The sequence below is a fragment of the Anopheles stephensi genome, chromosome 2 (genome assembly GCF_013141755.1).
Source record: "Anopheles stephensi strain Indian chromosome 2, UCI_ANSTEP_V1.0, whole genome shotgun sequence".
In the NCBI taxonomy this organism is placed as follows: Eukaryota; Metazoa; Arthropoda; class Insecta; order Diptera; family Culicidae; genus Anopheles; species Anopheles stephensi.
In genome coordinates, this window is record NC_050202.1 from 7185547 (window position 1) to 7198776 (window position 13230).

Below are 13230 nucleotides of genomic sequence, written 5' to 3' on the forward strand. Positions count from 1 at the left end.
AAAAAAAAAACGGGACGACACATTCAGATGCGTAAAACCCCGAAACCACACACAGACGCGCGTGGAAAACGTGGAAGCTGCAGCAGGCGGCAACCGGTTGCTGTACCCGGTGCTGGGGGATGAAAATCGATGAAGGGAAGCAGCACTTACTGCTCGATTTTCCCACGGCTCATCTGGCATGCGAGGCTGGCTGGGGACAATTGGTTGCGAAGCGTTGGACGCCTACCGTACGGCACACGCCAACCACCCATACCTGTGTGTGGGGCCTGTGTGAGTGATGGGCTTTACATGCACGCGTTAAGCTGCAGAGGATAATGCGGACATTTAATTTCGGAACAGCACATATCGACCGAGGGGTTGTTTCTAAAGAAGGATTAAATTATTATTTAGTAAAAGAAATTGTTTTGCATTTATATATTTCTATCACAAACCTTTGAATACTTGGGGATACGTTCGGGAAAGGCGAAAAGTTAGGAATGGTTTAATTGAATTAACTTGATTAGGCTCATTGGCGCGGGAGCCTTCTGGCTGGTTTACGCTACAGTCACCAATATGCAGCAGAGAACGGCTCATTTCGGGAGTTGTAAAGCTTTAATTAGATTTTCGTTTTTATGCTTCTCTTCTCACAATGGGAGTACAAATTGTGTCGTTGATAGCATTAAGGCAGTTTTCCTTTGCTTTTTCGCTTACTCTTTACAACGGAAGGGAAAAGTGACCAAATTTGATCAACTGAGTTGAGTACGTGTGGAAAACGACAAAAGCTAGCTTTTTTCGAGCAGTTAATCGAGCACCTCGAAGAACCGTACGCCTAAATGTATGCAATACAGTGTTTCTAAATGTTATCCGTCGCGAAGCTCCCACACGCACGATGCATTTATTGAGTGACGATCACCAACTAATTGACCTTAATTGTAAAGCGTTGAGATAAAGCCCAGTGGAATAATTGAAGCTGACAATCGGAAAGCTAAATAATTAATTAATCTCTCAGAAACCCCGCTACTCTAATTCCAGGTAAGAAAAAGCAAAGCAATGGACCAAAACCAGAAGTTGGAAGGATTTTAATTTCATCACACAATTGCTAGACCGGGAAACTGTCCCAATTTCCAATTTCGAAGTGCGAACTAGCCCGAAACTGCTGAAAGGCTAATGAAAAGCTTGCAATAACCGTAGCCGCATATTGCTAATGGAAGGGTTTTTTTTTTGTTGTTGCTGTGGGCATTGCTTGAGTTCTCAGGCCGATTCTTCCCAGCTCCGTTGATTGCTATGCGGAATGGTACGAAAAGAGCACTCGGAGGTAGCGTTAGCTTTGACCGTTTTTTTTGTTGAGATTGAACTGACGTCACAGTGGTCACATCTTGCCAGCAGCATGTGCTGCGGGCCGGCGGCTTTTTAACTGAACTGCAGAGATTAGTTTTTTTTTGGATGTGTATTGTGGATGCATTTGTATGGGAAAATTTTGTTGAAGATTTTAGAAGGATTATGGTAAGTCTTTTTTTGTCTGCAAAACGATTTACCAATAATTTACACTTAGAGAAATGTATAAATACCCTCTCAATCGGATGACTTTCCTTGGTTCTGGGTGGATAAGGATGCACCAAACTACATCGCATGCCAGCAGCCAGTCAGGGAGCAGGTGCGAATGGTGATGCAGATAATATTTCATGGCAAATCGACATCTGCAGATGAAGCGCAACATATGCCGGAACCGGCGAGCTTGTCCGCCCGGCTTTGCAGATTGCTCGCTTTTGGTGCAGTTTGAAGGCCGAACGTTCAAACATTCGGGATGGAGGTTTTAGTAAAAAACGCTTAGTGCTGAATTTTATACGAAACAAGTCAAAAATATAATTAAGCGTTAAATTTATATCACAATCCATATTTTGCAGTGGGAAGGATTAAAGCCCGTGCCTGTGTTTCGTTTTTGCTTTCCCGGAATTCTTTCACCATTAATTTATGTGCGTACATATTTCGTACCAATTAAAAGCGGTACAAACGTAACTGGCAGTTTGCTTCGTATTATGAGGGAGTCGTATTATGGGTACTGAAGCGTTAAACTATTGCTTTGGAGAGGTTTTAAGACCCAACAAAACATCTGAAGAGCGTAAATGCTTGCTTTGCTAATTGGCTGTTAGTTTTAAGCAGCAACAGCAACAAGCTTAACTTCCTGGTTGCGATACTGATTTTTACGTTGAAGTTGATGAGGAATTAGAATTTATTAGAAATATTGCTAATTTAAAATAACATGAAGTACCAGGCGTCTCCATTACTTGAGACAATTTATAAAAAAAAAATAAAACGTATAATTACAGAAGGAGGTTTTTCATTGTGTTTTTTTAAAACAATTGCTTCAACTTTCCCCATGAAACATCTTTTTTGTTCCGGACATGGAAATAAAATACACAGCCCATTGATTGAGATCTAAACCACAACCCTTGACATGGGTCGGGAATGTCGGTTAGCCCGTACCGGTTCATCATTGCAGCATTAAATTATGTAGCAAATGAATCGGAAGAACTACCGGCTTCAGCATCGCAGCAACAAGAAGAATGGTTACATAAAGGAAAGCTTAACGAGCAGAAGCACAGAGCATTTCCCATCCCCCCCCCCCCCCCCCCCCCCTTCGGATAGAGATCCGGGCAGCTTGTTTCATCGAGAAGCAACAACGTGCAGCATGGACTTTTCTAACAGTAGCGAGGAGGATGAGAAACATCCGAAAAGTACCGTAGTAGAACAACATTCACTATTTTTAGACTCTCGTTACCGGCTAAGAGCAGCGCTATTCTTATGCTCCACGGCGAACGGGCGCAGAAAGTTGGACATCATCAACTCGTTGTGAAATTTAGACATTGACATCTTCCTTTTCGCTGCGAATTCTTTTCGCTGGACGGATTTTGGAAATTTAAAGCCAACGGGAAGAGTTATTGCCCGAGAAGAGCTTTTTTGAACATCTTCATTTCGTGCCGAGCTTTGCTTTGGTTAGTAATCAGCACGAGCTTTGGGCGGGTTAAACTGGAAACCAGCAGCAGAGGAAAATCGCTCATTATGCTATTTAGTATTATTGCACACGAAAACGTATTAATTTAGACCATCATTAGGGGGCCACAGATGATGTTTGAATGGCATTATCACTAAAGGCAACATGCACGCTCATTAGTATGCGGCGTTGCGGATATGATAAGCCGCATTTTGTTGTTTTGTTGTTTATTTGGATGCAATTAAAAATTATTCTTCAGCGCTCGGTTGTAGCTTCCACAAATCATGCTGCTGCACATGGGCATCATACACTGCAAACTTAATGATTCAACAGTGTTGCAGAAAAGGGAACGGTGAGGGCGTGCGAACGGGAAAGCTTAATAACAAACGTTCGCTCCGTGTTGCTGACGTCACAGTTTTGTTTCTGCAATGTCTCTCGCCGATTCGCGCTCTCTTTCTCTCTCTCTCGCTTTTGCTCCGATTTGATCCTTCTTGCTGGAGCATAATTTTATACCGTGACGTGCCCTATCATAACAGGGCATACGTAGTAAGAGTTCTTGGAACTGAGAACTCGGTGATGCGATGCGAGACGAATTTTGCCGTGATTGCCGCACGGAGGATTTTTTAATGACGAAAATCCTCGATTTTATAAAGCTTCTTAAATGGATTAGAATTGAATATAAAATGAGCATTTTTTCTACTTTAAGATTTATCAAAAAATTAGCTTCAGAAGTCAAAATCCCCCTCGGTAGTAAGAATCCGGTGCGAAATTCTTCGTACAATCTCTTTTTTGCTGCTCCACACACATCTCCTTTAAACGCACACACCCTCTCAACAGGCACTACCACAGCTACTACGATATGCGGGCTGTCGTCATAGTTATCGTGTGAGCAGCCGAAAAAACATTTCCCATGCTTCCCAGCCCAGGCGAAGCCTCTCGCCTCAATCACGTGGCGGTTGTGTATTATTTTTGCCACCGTGTGTTTTTTCGCATTGTTTGTGCGCGTGTATTGTTCATTTCGCACGACATGTTTGCGTCCGTGTTGGTGCATGTTATTGAAGAGATTAGCAGATCCTACTACAAGCAGCGAGAGAGTGAGAGAACGCAACGAACAGGACAGGACATTCTAGTACTCCTCTAGAACTCACCACGGTGGTTGCTCTTTTAAGGTGAGTTACTAAGCGTAAAAGTGAGAGATTGTGTGGCAGAAAGAGAAAGTGCGATCTCTTTTCTCTCTGTTGCAGCCTTTACTGTGCCCTGAAGCAGTGCAGTTTCAGTAGTTTCCATCCCCAGTGCGGATATCTAGGGATTATCCCTTTTTCGCCTTAAACCCCGAAAGCCCCCGCTACGTTTTGCGGTGAGTTCCTGCTGCTGAGTTCCTTCAGCGTGCATGCGAAAAGCTCTCCCCAAAAGAGAAGTGGAAGCTTCGCCCTAGCCTTTCAGTCGCAAGTCAGCCACGGAGAGTCGTGTGGAAAAACTCGTCCCTTAAGAAGAAACAGGGAAAACCTCGAAACGCGTTGTGTGTGAGTTGCCTCCCGGACAAAAAAAGACCAGTGCGCTCCCCCGCCGATGGAAGGTGTTTTGACCGTGTTCAGTTTACGCAGTGTGTTCCCACGGTGAGGATCATCATCGTCGTCAGCAGCATCGGTGTCAATTTTGCTTCCGCCGTTTGTCCGTGTGTGTTGTGCACATCATCAACCTGCATGTGCCCTTCGTAAGAATGCTTTTCTGTTTAGAACCAAGAACAAAAAAAAAAGCGAACCGAAATACTCGTAATAATCAAAACCGTGCCTTGAATGTTGAGGTTGCCCGGGGATTCGGCAGAAAAAAAAATCGAGCCGACTTTTCTGTGCAAAAGTTTTCAAGTGCGCGAATGTTTGTATGTGTGTGCGTGCGTGTGTGTACGTGTGCGAATAAGCACGCTTGTGTTGTGGCTCGATGAAGCGTCGAAACGGCCCCCGACTGCAGTGAACTTGGGCAAAGGGCCAGCTCGAGCCCTCCGGTTAGAGAGTGTGCCGCGATTGCGGCCCAACCCACGAGCGCGTGGGAAAATCGTGCAAAATGCCCTACGAGAGCTGTGTGTGTGCGTGTGTGTGTGTGCGATACGCTCATCGAGTATTAATGTATCGCAGTAGCAGCAGCAGTAGTGCTAATAACGCAAAACCTGCCGAAGGATGCTGCGGAATCGCTTTTGCTGCAGAGCACCGATAAAGCGCCCAAATGTAGGCAACCCGTGTTACGCGTCGTATGCTGCTGCTGCTGCTGCTGCTGAGTAAACAGAACGCACCAGAACTGAGTCTTTCCAATTTCCTCCCATCGTTTGATGTTTGTGGGTTTTGACGGATGAACGGAAATAAATCCACATTTGTTTCTGCAAATGTACGTCCTCGGTGGGGAAGGTATCAAAAGCACTCGAAGCGCCGTTGCCAGCTCGAAGGTCGTCCAAGGAAACGCTACTGCGACGGATGCTGGATGTTCGTGCAGCTTCACGCGTTGCTGAGCACCGAAATTGAACCATTTCGGGGCACGGGGCAAAGATTTTCCTCGAAGTGAATTGCGTGCCGTGTGTGTGTCCTTCCAGGAATCTTCAAGTGAGAATCTCGAGTGAAAGTGAGGTCGAAAAGAAAAAAGTGTTGAGCCGTTTGGGGGGGGAGGGCGAAGAAATCAAAACTTGGACGCAAAATAAATGAGTCCAACCGATTGCGCTATTGTTGTGGAGAAGAAAATCCGTGGAAAAATAATTCACTGCTCGACCCACACACAGACACACACACACCCGCTAATGCGTGCCACCGGAAGCTGTCTCGGGAAGTTTTTGTTCTGCAACAATGGTCGGGTAGAGACAATCATCGTTCTACGTATCCTTGAGAGCTGGTGGTCCTCGTTTCTTACCGTCCAACTTTCCAGCCCGATACGCTCTCTTGCGATTTGATTCCCGGCACGGGTGCGAAAGCAAAAAAAAAAAAGTCTTTTTTAAGCTTCCTCTAACCAAAGCACGCGCGCCTAAGACTTGTCCTTGTACTTGAGCTAGATTCTGGTGCCTTTTCACAAAACCATAAACACATCCTTCCCGAAGGCAAGAGGCACGACGCACGAGAATGGGTGTTTGAACGGATAGTTTCTGTTTTGTTGCCATTTGCCATTTTTTTTTCTCTCGCTCGCCCACTTCTACCCACTTTCGATTCCAACGGCGAGATAGTATGCCGCTCCAACTAAAGATCCACCAGATTGCAAGAACACTAGAAGAATGTTTGTTTGTAGAGGCTGCCGCTTTCCCACACCCATTCCTCCTCGTTCGTTGGACCACTTGTTATGCACAGCACCAGTTTTTTGTTTGTTTGTTTCGCGCACTGTGACAACCGAAAGACAAAAGAAGTGAGAACCTGTTGTTCGACACCGCCCAGCCACCGGCTCGGAACGGAACGGGTGTCCTCGGAACGGATTTTTTAACGCCTTACCGTGCTTTTTTCTTCTTCTGCTTCTATCCCCCCCGTTTAATGGTACACACACACACTATTTATAATCATTTCAGGCCCTGAAGGATAAAGTTAAATGTTGGATAAAATGTTTCATCAGTCTTCTTTAGCCGGGGCGGGCGGGCTGGCTTGAGATGATTTATGAAGTGTCTTAAATCATCAACAGGCGTGAGAATAGTTGCGAGACCTGACGGGCGCATCTGAAGTGAAGCATTTATATTGTTCTTCTCTTCTGACAGCTTGTCTGGTGCATGGAAGGATAAATCTACGTCTTTTTTCCGAATTAAAGTATAGATAGAAAGCAAATTGAAGCCTTACGCAAGCACCTATTTCATCCATCGAATGGCTCGTGTTCGAGCACCTTCGAGACCATCAGAAGCCTTTCATTTACCTTCGTCCTATACATTTGGCACAAATTTCTGTGTGTGTGTGTGTTCTTTTTTTCGGGACAGGCTCTCACTGCTGTATGCCCGCAGCTAATTCAAAACGGCTCATCGCACTAATTTGCAAACGGTCTTGGTTGGGTAAGGCCCGGCAGGTTGAAGCCCTTCAAAGGGACTCTGCGGTGATCTTACCGTTCGGAGTTAGGAGCAGAATTAGACTACCAAATGAGTGCCGCATACTGGCCTGGGCCGGGCTGGTTTTGGTCTGCGTTGGTTGGTTGCCCGTCGATACAGGGATTGGCATCGTTATGTGTAAACACACGAAAGTCACCTTGTCGGCTAGAGGATGTAAGGGCAGAAGTCAATAAGACAGCATTCCTTGTACGTTTTGTGTAATATTTTGTATGGCGTTGCAAGATTTTTTTACTTGGTTTTGTTGTTCGATTTAGCTATGTGATTGTTGTAACAGTTTATTTTATTTTTTTATTATTTTTAATGTCTCTTTTTATTTTTTTTTGTTTATCTGTATTTTTTATGTATTTTTCTTTATTAATTTATTAATTTATTAATTTATTTATTGATATTTTGTCAATTTTTTTTGTTTTGTTTCTTGTTCTTTTTTATTTTATTTACTAATATATTTGAACTTTTAGGAAGTTTCTTAATTTTATTAACTCGTTTTTAGACATGTTTGCTATGAAAACTCAGAAGTTTAAATTAAAAATACAGTTTGATTTAGGGGACCGAATGATAAATTCATTTTGACAGCTCTATTCCTATTTCTTTTTCATGTTCTTTTTATCATTTCGGTAGATTTTCATTCACAGTATATTGGATGTCGTGTTTGGCTCGAAATCCAATGCAATAAAAGCAGCAGCATAAAAACACATCCAAAAAGCAACAGCACCACAAAAAAGATCCAGTACCGGCAGCAGAGATCAATTGGATCCGGCTAAAATCTGACAGTAAAACTAACTCACCACCAGCTAGACCACACCAACCAGCCAAAACAAAGCAAAGCCGAACCAACAAAAACAAAAACAAAAAAACTCACAAAAACCAGAGGTATCCGATATCGGTGTTTTATCAATACGAAATATGAAACGGGAATCCTTCTAAGCGAGGCGCGCGCGCTCGCGCTCGTCCGCCCAGTTATGGACGGTTGCCACACAATGTAGGTACGGACCAGTCACTTTACATAATGAAATTCGAACATTTTCGATTCTCCCTCCCCCCCCCCTCTCCCCTTTGCCTTTGGTACTTGTGTGTGGCGTACGGGCGGCGGGTAGGTCATCGTGTTTTATTTTCTGGTGCGATGTGCGAGAGTCAACCCTGGCCCTTCCCTGTTGCTGCCCTTTCATCGTGACAGGCTCCGTTTGGATGGTAGCTCTAGGAATCCCGGTGGGAATGTCACCCGAGGGCCAATATTTTATTGGCATTTGTGGATCTGATTTGCATCATCGAGCTGGATCATGGACGAAACGTGCGACTTACTGGCGAGTTACTGCGCTGTGGATAAACACGAACGGGCGCGTTAGACCATGTTATGAAATAGTGCTGCGAAGGGCAGAAATTTGAACCACTCGAGGGAGAGCTTGAACACGAGCAAGCTATATCTATTTTGCTCTCAGCAATATTCTAAGCTCCAGTCGAAAAGTGTTGATAAGGGGGACTCTGAAAACTATTGTAGTCCATCATGTTCGTTAAGTCATGCGATTGTGTGCGATTCTGCCGTGCCGTACCGTGAAGAAACAGCTTCCCCCTTTCATATTGGTGATATTCATATTCGTGACATATTGAACAGTACACGGCCACTTCCGTTTGAAGCCGGTCCAACGTTTCCTTGAACTGGGCCGTGGTACTGATTTTACCTCAGGGCACACGCAGGCGGGATGCAGGCAAATGGCAGTAAAAAGAAATAACTATTAATCCACCATACACGGTGGCGTTGGCATTTGCAAACGGAAGCACATCGAACTCAAGGATATCACACCATATCGTCGTCGTCGTCGTCGTCGCAGGTGTCAAGCTAGGGTTGGCTCCTTCCCCCTTCTACTGCGAGGCCAATTTCTCTCATGATTACGATGGAGACGCCTGGTACGTGGTGTACCGGGATCGGTCGGAAAAGTCAAATAGTGCATGATTTTATGTGCTGTGTCACGTGTGGCATTATCGATGGAAGGAATCGGGGGAGGCGAAGGGGGTTGGAAAGGGGAGAGGGTAGGGGGTGGAGGTATAAAACATTGGGATTACCTTGGGCGGTGAAGTGTGAGTATGTGAGCCACGGAGGCACAATGACTTACGATCGCTGCGGTGTGGCACTCAGTGAGTTGAACAAATGATTTTATCGATATCGTTTTCCCCCTGTTTTTGAATTGAAGCGTACGAGTTTTAGTGGCCTCATAGGTAGGTTTATTTTATATTTAAAGAAATATATTTCTTCTGTGTGTTGGGCGCTCATACAATTTGTCCATGTAGAAACTTGTTATAAGACCTGAGCCTCATTGTAACATGCAAAACGAAAAATACCTTCTGGCGATAGCAAATTTGCGAACCATTTTGTTTTATTGCTTCGGTAAATGTCAGCCAGATAATTCCATATTAACACATCAGACATAGCTCAGCGGTACAAAAGGGCTCTGGCTGTGTACGTTCAATGACATTAAACCAAGTGCGAGCCAGAAGGAGCACAATGCTAGCATCAAATAGCACTGAACATTAGTCACCAAAAGGACGGGATTAAACTTATTCGGTGGCGTAATTTGTGTTTTTGAGCTTCGGCAGCAGGAATCCAGCAGTAGCAGGAGCCGCAGCTTTACGGCACTCATGTGTATTTATTTCTTTGTGCTGCGTAATGTAAGTGCAGACCACCGGAGTTTGGGTTTTTGTTTTTTCTTCCTGTTTGCTTGTAAGCCGCGTGAATCCGATTGATACATTATCCAAATGTGCCAACGAAAAGGTCAATACGTGAACGCGAACACCGCGGGTCGGTTTGTCGATTTGGTCAGCACAGCATAGCCCCAGCATATTCCCAGCGCAATAACAGTCACCGCCACCGCAGTCCGAGTTCGACCGTCGCGAATCGGGCACACAGGACACGGGTTAGCGTTTATGTTGCCCATAAATGGTGTCTCGTTGCGTACACGATACATTGCCCGGTGGTTTGCCCTTCGGTGATTGAGATCGATTGTAAGATAAGATGCCTACGACAGAGTGTGTGTGTGTGTGAGAGGGAGAGAAGGAGCGAATGAGTGATAAAGGGAAAACGGCAGAAGGACAAGCAATCGAAATGGGCAGTTGGTTGGTCGGATCAACCTCCAGGGAGTTCTGGTCGCCGTCGTGGTGGGTTCCCTTTTGCTGATGTCTGTCCGGTGGTGGTGTTGGACCAAAAGCGACCGAAACACTGTTCTACCCGTGTTCCTACCTACTTTGTGTGCGTTTTAATGTGACCCTCGGTGATTGTGTGATTTTTTTACGATTTATGCCAGAGGACTTTGGGGAACCGGGTCGTTCCCGGGTGTTGGGCGCTTACTAGAAGCAAAAACAGACTGAAAAAGCAATCCATCGCGACCCGCGTTCGATGCCCGGTGCTAACAGCTTTTACATGTTTATTGGACTTAAAACTTTTCCAAAAGGATAATTTTGTAGATGTTTTGTTATTAAATTTTTAATGAATAGTTGAAGAATTCGCGGAGTTTCGGATCGATGTGTGTTGCAATATTTACCAAGCGTCGTGTTCAGATTCCAAATTCGAAGAGAGATATAATTGTGTTTTCTGCCCTATTTATAAACTTTCTTATGAGTGTCCCCCACGCGAGCGACACTCACTCCTACTCACTGTATCCTTGAAATATTTCATGTATTAAAACTTGACGAAACTAGCTTTCGTCAAGTAGATTTGACGTCTAAACGTAAACAAACATCTAAGCGTAAACATACTCCCCCCCATGACAGAATGTCATAACAAAATAACTAACACGCGGTTCTAACAGAACGGTTTCGCAACAGGTAAAACGCAAATTTTCGTAACAGGACGAGAGACTAATCCTTTTGCCGTTTTCAGCTTCACTACTGTAAGTTGATCCTCTCCAGGGTGTACAACAATGATGCGCGCCAGTGGCCATCGGGTGATGGGGAGGGAATCGTCCACAAGGATGGCCAGTCTGCCGGGAACGATTTCGCACCGAACCGCAACCTTATTGTCCTTCTGCATTTCCTGCAGATACTCAGTGGTCCAATGCTTCCAGAAACGTTGCACGAGTAATTGCCAGGTAATCCCCATGTCAGAGCAGTTGGTTGCGATGATGTTTTGCTGTTGCTCACTCTGAAATAACTCAAAAAATTCTTTTAGCGCGTGTGACGAACCTTCAAGTTGTTTACGTTGTCGGAGTGTATATCCGACGGTAGCCCGCGCCGGGCTGTGGAACGGTGTAAAGCGGCCAAGAACCCTGCAGTGGTGAGATCGCTGACCAGCTCCAGGTGAACCGCCTTGGTTGCAAAACAAAAGAACAAAAACAAATAACACTTGGCAGCGGCAGCTCTCTTGTACGTCGGCTTAAGACAAAATGGGCCGGCGTAATCCACTCCAGTAACAGAAAACGGCCGGCTCGGAGTGATGCGTTGATACGGAAGTTGGCCGGTTTGTTGTTGCACTAGGGCGGGATCCTGTCGTATGCAACGAAAACAATTACGGACTACTCCTTTCACTAATCTCCGTCCGTCGAGCGGCCAATATTCTTCTCGAATCTGGGAAAGTAATAGTCTTCCCCCGCCATGCATCAGCTTTTCATGAAAGTGGTATGCGATGAGACGAGCAAACGGATGTTTCTTGGGAAGTAGGATAGGGTGTTTGAACTGGTAGGGAAGCTGTGCAAGATTCAATCGGCCGCCCACTCGCATTATTCCTTCCTCATCGAGGAATGGATTGAAGCGCCGTAGAGGTGAGCGCCGCCCTATAGTTTCTCCCTTTTTCAGCAACCGGATCTCCGATGAAAACTCGTCTTGTTGCGCCAGGATGCATAATGTGAGTTTAGCTGCTTCCAGGAATTTAGGTGTGATCGCGGATGAACTAACTTGTGACGATTGTTGTGTGCGTGTCCGACGAATTTCAATATCAGCTTCGGCAGCCAGCAATGGATTCGATATTGGCCAATCAAAAGCAGGTAGCCCCAACCACTCGGGACCACAAGTCCATATCGACCTTTTCAGCATGTCCACTGCTGACATCCCACGAGATACCAGGCCGGCGAGATTTGTTGAGCCGGGAATGTGTTTCCACTGACGAGGACGTGAATAGTTCTGGATCTCAGCAACACGATTAGCCACAACGGTTTTCCAGGTGTTGGGTGGTGACAAAATCCAATTTAGCGTGGTAACGTGTACGTTACTCGTCTTCAAACTTAGCCGTTTAGCGAGTCGATCGCTAGTTAGATTCGGCTGCGATGCGCTGTCCAACAGCGCGCGCGCAGGATGAGCAATTCCGAAATCATCAATAATATTCACGAAAGCAGTTTTGAGCAATACCTGCTCGGGTGCTTGCTGTAGTGCTGCTGCAAATGGAGGTTGTGTGTTATCGGTGGCTGTGTGATCGTTAGCGGTGTTGTGTGTGTGATGTGGTGGAGCTGTGTAACTAGGGCTATTCGGTGTGAAGTGCAGTTTTGTGTGGTGTTCCAAATTACAATACCGGCATTTGTAGTGCGCCGGACAATCACGAGCCGCATGATTCTCGCGTAAGCAATTTGTGCATAAACGCGCGGTCATCGCGAAACGATAGCGATCCTTAGGCTCCATTCCTTCAAATCGTGGGCATTTTAGCAATGAATGCGAGGAATTGCATAAAATGCAATTTGGTGTTTCATGTGACGTGGTACCAAAACTAGTTTGACGCGGAAAGGTTATTCGCCGCGAGTGACTCAGTTCGTGACCCTGTGACGTATGATGCGCGATGGTGGGAAGCTTGATGCCCTTGAGTGAGTTCGATCCAGTGCTCGGGTGCGCGGTAGGAGCTAGCTTTGCCTGCAGTTGAGATTGGACACGAATCAATCTATTCTCGAAATTCTCTCGAAATGTAGCATTCTGCGTTGTTTCTTCCAGCGTGGAAGCGGAATCCTCTAATTCTTGTTGAACACTCTCTAGGTCCTTGCATAATGTTTCGAATTTTCTTAAGCGAACCTCCACTTGTACTTGATCCCGTGCGTGAACGAAACTATCCAAAAATTTCTCGTACCGAGTAAGGGACGCCAACAAAATTGTCCGACGGGACGCCAAAACAACGGGTGGTACGGGCATTGTGCAATCGTGTGTGTGTATGTGCGTGTGAGTGAGTGACCTGCAGTGTAATGCGTGATGCGGCAAAAACAGCTGTACGGTGCACGAAAATCCAAACCAAACGAAAATCCAA

At 45.5% G+C, this 13230-nt stretch overlaps 1 protein-coding gene across 6 annotated transcripts in view; it reads left to right on the plus strand.

Annotated features, from left to right (window-relative positions):
• Nucleotides 1-4424: 4424 nt before the first annotated feature.
• LOC118507982 (collagen alpha-1(XVII) chain) overlaps nucleotides 4425-13230 on the plus strand; it is a 46671-nt gene continuing 37865 nt past the window's right edge. Inside the window, exons 1-3 of one of the 6 annotated variants that reach the window (XM_036047344.1) lie at nucleotides 4425-4587; nucleotides 9031-9033; nucleotides 9212-9236. The gene's annotated coding sequence lies outside the window, so the exon portion shown is untranslated. Of the gene's footprint in view, nucleotides 4686-9030; nucleotides 9034-9211; nucleotides 9237-13230 lie in introns of all 6 variants that reach the window. The other 5 variants (XM_036047340.1, XM_036047342.1, XM_036047343.1 and 2 more) reach the window with 5 other exon arrangements.